This window comes from Thunnus thynnus, unplaced genomic scaffold (assembly GCF_963924715.1).
Source record: "Thunnus thynnus unplaced genomic scaffold, fThuThy2.1 SCAFFOLD_62, whole genome shotgun sequence".
NCBI classification, from domain to species: domain Eukaryota; kingdom Metazoa; phylum Chordata; class Actinopteri; order Scombriformes; family Scombridae; genus Thunnus; species Thunnus thynnus.
In genome coordinates, this window is record NW_027095930.1 from 92,501 (window position 1) to 97,500 (window position 5,000).

The window sequence follows — 5,000 nt, forward strand, 5'->3', positions numbered from 1 at the left end:
CCATACCACCCTGAACACGCCCGATCTCGTCTGATCTCGGAAGCTAAGCAGGGTCGGGCCTGGTTAGTACTTGGATGGGAGACCGCCTGGGAATACCAGGTGCTGTAAGCTTTTTCACTTTTCTCCACAAGCTCCTGCCGTGTTTAACGTAGGGATCCTCTCTGGTTTTCCTCCGTGTCTTTGCAGAACTGTGCGCGGGAGTCCCACTCTCTGGTATTTCTCCGACGGAGGAACGGATCGGAACGCTCTCAGCGCAGCTGCCGCCTGGGCGTTGAAGGCGCGTCTGACGAGCGACATCCCTAAAAGGCCCATGCGTGGTACCTTGGACAGCTTACGGCCATACCACCCTGAACACGCCCGATCTCGTCTGATCTCGGAAGCTAAGCAGGGTCGCGCCTGGTTAGTACTTGGATGGGAGACCGCCTGGGAATACCAGGTGCTGTAAGCTTTTTCACTTTTCTCCACAAGCTCCTGCCGTGTTTAACGTAGGGATCCTCTCTGGTTTTCCTCCGTGTCTTTGCAGAACTGTGCGCGGGAGTCCCACTCTCTGGTATTTCTCCGACGGAGGAACGGATCGGAACGCTCTCAGCGCAGCTGCCGCCTGGGCGTTGAAGGCGCGTCTGACGAGCGACATCCCTAAAAGGCCCATGCGTGGTACCTTGGACAGCTTACGGCCATACCACCCTGAACACGCCCGATCTCGTCTGATCTCGGAAGCTAAGCAGGGTCGGGCCTGGTTAGTACTTGGATGGGAGACCGCCTGGGAATACCAGGTGCTGTAAGCTTTGTCACTTTTCTCCACAAGCTCCTGCCGTGTTTAACGTAGGGATCCTCTCTGGTTTTCCTCCGTGTCTTTGCAGAACTGTGCGCGGGAGTCCCACTCTCTGGTATTTCTCCGACGGAGGAACGGATCGGAACGCTCTCAGCGCAGCTGCCGCCTGGGCGTTGAAGGCGCGTCTGACGAGCGACATCCCTAAAAGGCCCATGCGTGGTACCTTGGACAGCTTACGGCCATACCACCCTGAACACGCCCGATCTCGTCTGATCTCGGAAGCTAAGCAGGGTCGGGCCTGGTTAGTACTTGGATGGGAGACCGCCTGGGAATACCAGGTGCTGTAAGCTTTTTCACTTTTCTCCACAAGCTCCTGCCGTGTTTAACGTAGGGATCCTCTCTGGTTTTCCTCCGTGTCTTTGCAGAACTGTGCGCGGGAGTCCCACTCTCTGGTATTTCTCCGACGGAGGAACGGATCGGAACGCTCTCAGCGCAGCTGCCGCCTGGGCGTTGAAGGCGCGTCTGACGAGCGACATCCCTAAAAGGCCCATGCGTGGTACCTTGGACAGCTTACGGCCATACCACCCTGAACACGCCCGATCTCGTCTGATCTCGGAAGCTAAGCAGGGTCGGGCCTGGTTAGTACTTGGATGGGAGACCGCCTGGGAATACCAGGTGCTGTAAGCTTTTTCACTTTTCTCCACAAGCTCCTGCCGTGTTTAACGTAGGGATCCTCTCTGGTTTTCCTCCGTGTCTTTGCAGAACTGTGCGCGGGAGTCCCACTCTCTGGTATTTCTCCGACGGAGGAACGGATCGGAACGCTCTCAGCGCAGCTGCCGCCTGGGCGTTGAAGGCGCGTCTGACGAGCGACATCCCTAAAAGGCCCATGCGTGGTACCTTGGACAGCTTACGGCCATACCACCCTGAACACGCCCGATCTCGTCTGATCTCGGAAGCTAAGCAGGGTCGGGCCTGGTTAGTACTTGGATGGGAGACCGCCTGGGAATACCAGGTGCTGTAAGCTTTTTCACTTTTCTCCACAAGCTCCTGCCGTGTTTAACGTAGGGATCCTCTCTCGTTCTACTCCGTGTCTTTGCAGAACTGTGCGCGGGAGTCCCACTCTCTGGTATTTCTCCGACGGAGGAACGGATCGGAACGCTCTCAGCGCAGCTGCCGCCTGGGCGTTGAAGGCGCGTCTGACGAGCGACATCCCTAAAAGGCCCATGCGTGGTACCTTGGACAGCTTACGGCCATACCACCCTGAACACGCCCGATCTCGTCTGATCTCGGAAGCTAAGCAGGGTCGGGCCTGGTTAGTACTTGGATGGGAGACCGCCTGGGAATACCAGGTGCTGTAAGCTTTTTCACTTTTCTCCACAAGCTCCTGCCGTGTTTAACGTAGGGATCCTCTCTGGTTTTCCTCCGTGTCTTTGCAGAACTGTGCGCGGGAGTCCCACTCTCTGGTATTTCTCCGACGGAGGAACGGATCGGAACGCTCTCAGCGCAGCTGCCGCCTGGGCGTTGAAGGCGCGTCTGACGAGCGACATCCCTAAAAGGCCCATGCGTGGTACCTTGGACAGCTTACGGCCATACCACCCTGAACACGCCCGATCTCGTCTGATCTCGGAAGCTAAGCAGGGTCGGGCCTGGTTAGTACTTGGATGGGAGACCGCCTGGGAATACCAGGTGCTGTAAGCTTTTTCACTTTTCTCCACAAGCTCCTGCCGTGTTTAACGTAGGGATCCTCTCTGGTTTTCCTCCGTGTCTTTGCAGAACTGTGCGCGGGAGTCCCACTCTCTGGTATTTCTCCGACGGATCGGAACGCTCTCAGCGCAGCTGCCGCCTGGGCGTTGAAGGCGCGTCTGACGAGCGACATCCCTAAAAGGCCCATGCGTGGTACCTTGGACAGCTTACGGCCATACCACCCTGAACACGCCCGATCTCGTCTGATCTCGGAAGCTAAGCAGGGTCGGGCCTGGTTAGTACTTGGATGGGAGACCGCCTGGGAATACCAGGTGCTGTAAGCTTTTTCACTTTTCTCCACAAGCTCCTGCCGTGTTTAACGTAGGGATCCTCTCTCGTTCTACTCCGTGTCTTTGCAGAACTGTGCGCGGGAGTCCCACTCTCTGGTATTTCTCCGACGGAGGAACGGATCGGAACGCTCTCAGCGCAGCTGCCGCCTGGGCGTTGAAGGCGCGTCTGACGAGCGACATCCCTAAAAGGCCCATGCGTGGTACCTTGGACAGCTTACGGCCATACCACCCTGAACACGCCCGATCTCGTCTGATCTCGGAAGCTAAGCAGGGTCGGGCCTGGTTAGTACTTGGATGGGAGACCGCCTGGGAATACCAGGTGCTGTAAGCTTTTTCACTTTTCTCCACAAGCTCCTGCCGTGTTTAACGTAGGGATCCTCTCTGGTTTTCCTCCGTGTCTTTGCAGAACTGTGCGCGGGAGTCCCACTCTCTGGTATTTCTCCGACGAAGGAACGGATCGGAACGCTCTCGGCGCAGCTGCCGCCTGGGCGTTGAAGGCGCGTCTGACGAGCGACATCCCTAAAAGGCCCATGCGTGGTACCTTGGACAGCTTACGGCCATACCACCCTGAACACGCCCGATCTCGTCTGATCTCGGAAGCTAAGCAGGGTCGGGCCTGGTTAGTACTTGGATGGGAGACCGCCTGGGAATACCAGGTGCTGTAAGCTTTTTCACTTTTCTCCACAAGCTCCTGCCGTGTTTAACGTAGGGATCCTCTCTGGTTTTCCTCCGTGTCTTTGCAGAACTGTGCGCGGGAGTCCCACTCTCTGGTATTTCTCCGACGGAGGAACGGATCGGAACGCTCTCAGCGCAGCTGCCGCCTGGGCGTTGAAGGCGCGTCTGACGAGCGACATCCCTAAAAGGCCCATGCGTGGTACCTTGGACAGCTTACGGCCATACCACCCTGAACACGCCCGATCTCGTCTGATCTCGGAAGCTAAGCAGGGTCGGGCCTGGTTAGTACTTGGATGGGAGACCGCCTGGGAATACCAGGTGCTGTAAGCTTTTTCACTTTTCTCCACAAGCTCCTGCCGTGTTTAACGTAGGGATCCTCTCTGGTTTTCCTCCGTGTCTTTGCAGAACTGTGCGCGGGAGTCCCACTCTCTGGTATTTCTCCGACGGATCGGAACGCTCTCAGCGCAGCTGCCGCCTGGGCGTTGAAGGCGCGTCTGACGAGCGACATCCCTAAAAGGCCCATGCGTGGTACCTTGGACAGCTTACGGCCATACCACCCTGAACACGCCCGATCTCGTCTGATCTCGGAAGCTAAGCAGGGTCGGGCCTGGTTAGTACTTGGATGGGAGACCGCCTGGGAATACCAGGTGCTGTAAGCTTTTTCACTTTTCTCCACAAGCTCCTGCCGTGTTTAACGTAGGGATCCTCTCTCGTTCTACTCCGTGTCTTTGCAGAACTGTGCGCGGGAGTCCCACTCTCTGGTATTTCTCCGACGGAGGAACGGATCGGAACGCTCTCAGCGCAGCTGCCGCCTGGGCGTTGAAGGCGCGTCTGACGAGCGACATCCCTAAAAGGCCCATGCGTGGTACCTTGGACAGCTTACGGCCATACCACCCTGAACACGCCCGATCTCGTCTGATCTCGGAAGCTAAGCAGGGTCGGGCCTGGTTAGTACTTGGATGGGAGACCGCCTGGGAATACCAGGTGCTGTAAGCTTTTTCACTTTTCTCCACAAGCTCCTGCCGTGTTTAACGTAGGGATCCTCTCTGGTTTTCCTCCGTGTCTTTGCAGAACTGTGCGCGGGAGTCCCACTCTCTGGTATTTCTCCGACGAAGGAACGGATCGGAACGCTCTCAGCGCAGCTGCCGCCTGGGCGTTGAAGGCGCGTCTGACGAGCGACATCCCTAAAAGGCCCATGCGTGGTACCTTGGACAGCTTACGGCCATACCACCCTGAACACGCCCGATCTCGTCTGATCTCGGAAGCTAAGCAGGGTCGGGCCTGGTTAGTACTTGGATGGGAGACCGCCTGGGAATACCAGGTGCTGTAAGCTTTTTCACTTTTCTCCACAAGCTCCTGCCGTGTTTAACGTAGGGATCCTCTCTGGTTTTCCTCCGTGTCTTTGCAGAACTGTGCGCGGGAGTCCCACTCTCTGGTATTTCTCCGACGGAGGAACGGATCGGAACGCTCTCAGCGCAGCTGCCGCCTGGGCGTTGAAGGCGCGTCTGACGAGCGACATC

General features: G+C 57.3%; 15 non-coding genes across 15 annotated transcripts in view; all 15 read left to right on the forward strand.

Annotated features, from left to right (window-relative positions):
* LOC137178975 (5S ribosomal RNA) overlaps positions 1–111 on the forward strand; it is a 119-nt gene extending 8 nt beyond the window's left edge. Inside the window, exon 1 of the ribosomal RNA XR_010927384.1 lies at positions 1–111. This exon is cut by the window's left edge and continues 8 nt beyond it. This is a non-coding gene — a ribosomal RNA (5S ribosomal RNA).
* Positions 112–329: 218 nt separating this feature from the next.
* Positions 330–448, forward strand: LOC137179079 (5S ribosomal RNA). The gene has a single exon (XR_010927483.1). It is a non-coding gene; the product is annotated as a 5S ribosomal RNA (ribosomal RNA).
* Positions 449–666: 218 nt separating this feature from the next.
* On the forward strand, positions 667–785 carry LOC137178976 (5S ribosomal RNA). Its single transcript, XR_010927385.1, has one exon. It is a non-coding gene; the product is annotated as a 5S ribosomal RNA (ribosomal RNA).
* A 218-nt stretch (positions 786–1,003) lies between these two features.
* Positions 1,004–1,122, forward strand: LOC137178978 (5S ribosomal RNA). Its single transcript, XR_010927387.1, has one exon. It is a non-coding gene; the product is annotated as a 5S ribosomal RNA (ribosomal RNA).
* A 218-nt stretch (positions 1,123–1,340) lies between these two features.
* On the forward strand, positions 1,341–1,459 carry LOC137178979 (5S ribosomal RNA). The gene has a single exon (XR_010927388.1). It is a non-coding gene; the product is annotated as a 5S ribosomal RNA (ribosomal RNA).
* Positions 1,460–1,677: 218 nt separating this feature from the next.
* LOC137178980 (5S ribosomal RNA) lies at positions 1,678–1,796 on the forward strand. The gene has a single exon (XR_010927389.1). It is a non-coding gene; the product is annotated as a 5S ribosomal RNA (ribosomal RNA).
* Positions 1,797–2,014: 218 nt separating this feature from the next.
* LOC137178981 (5S ribosomal RNA) lies at positions 2,015–2,133 on the forward strand. The gene has a single exon (XR_010927390.1). It is a non-coding gene; the product is annotated as a 5S ribosomal RNA (ribosomal RNA).
* A 218-nt stretch (positions 2,134–2,351) lies between these two features.
* Positions 2,352–2,470, forward strand: LOC137178982 (5S ribosomal RNA). The gene has a single exon (XR_010927391.1). It is a non-coding gene; the product is annotated as a 5S ribosomal RNA (ribosomal RNA).
* Positions 2,471–2,680: 210 nt separating this feature from the next.
* On the forward strand, positions 2,681–2,799 carry LOC137178983 (5S ribosomal RNA). Its single transcript, XR_010927392.1, has one exon. It is a non-coding gene; the product is annotated as a 5S ribosomal RNA (ribosomal RNA).
* Positions 2,800–3,017: 218 nt separating this feature from the next.
* LOC137178984 (5S ribosomal RNA) lies at positions 3,018–3,136 on the forward strand. Its single transcript, XR_010927393.1, has one exon. It is a non-coding gene; the product is annotated as a 5S ribosomal RNA (ribosomal RNA).
* A 218-nt stretch (positions 3,137–3,354) lies between these two features.
* On the forward strand, positions 3,355–3,473 carry LOC137178986 (5S ribosomal RNA). The gene has a single exon (XR_010927394.1). It is a non-coding gene; the product is annotated as a 5S ribosomal RNA (ribosomal RNA).
* Positions 3,474–3,691: 218 nt separating this feature from the next.
* Positions 3,692–3,810, forward strand: LOC137178987 (5S ribosomal RNA). Its single transcript, XR_010927395.1, has one exon. It is a non-coding gene; the product is annotated as a 5S ribosomal RNA (ribosomal RNA).
* A 210-nt stretch (positions 3,811–4,020) lies between these two features.
* LOC137178988 (5S ribosomal RNA) lies at positions 4,021–4,139 on the forward strand. Its single transcript, XR_010927396.1, has one exon. It is a non-coding gene; the product is annotated as a 5S ribosomal RNA (ribosomal RNA).
* Positions 4,140–4,357: 218 nt separating this feature from the next.
* On the forward strand, positions 4,358–4,476 carry LOC137178990 (5S ribosomal RNA). Its single transcript, XR_010927398.1, has one exon. It is a non-coding gene; the product is annotated as a 5S ribosomal RNA (ribosomal RNA).
* Positions 4,477–4,694: 218 nt separating this feature from the next.
* On the forward strand, positions 4,695–4,813 carry LOC137178991 (5S ribosomal RNA). Its single transcript, XR_010927399.1, has one exon. It is a non-coding gene; the product is annotated as a 5S ribosomal RNA (ribosomal RNA).
* Positions 4,814–5,000: the final 187 nt, after the last annotated feature.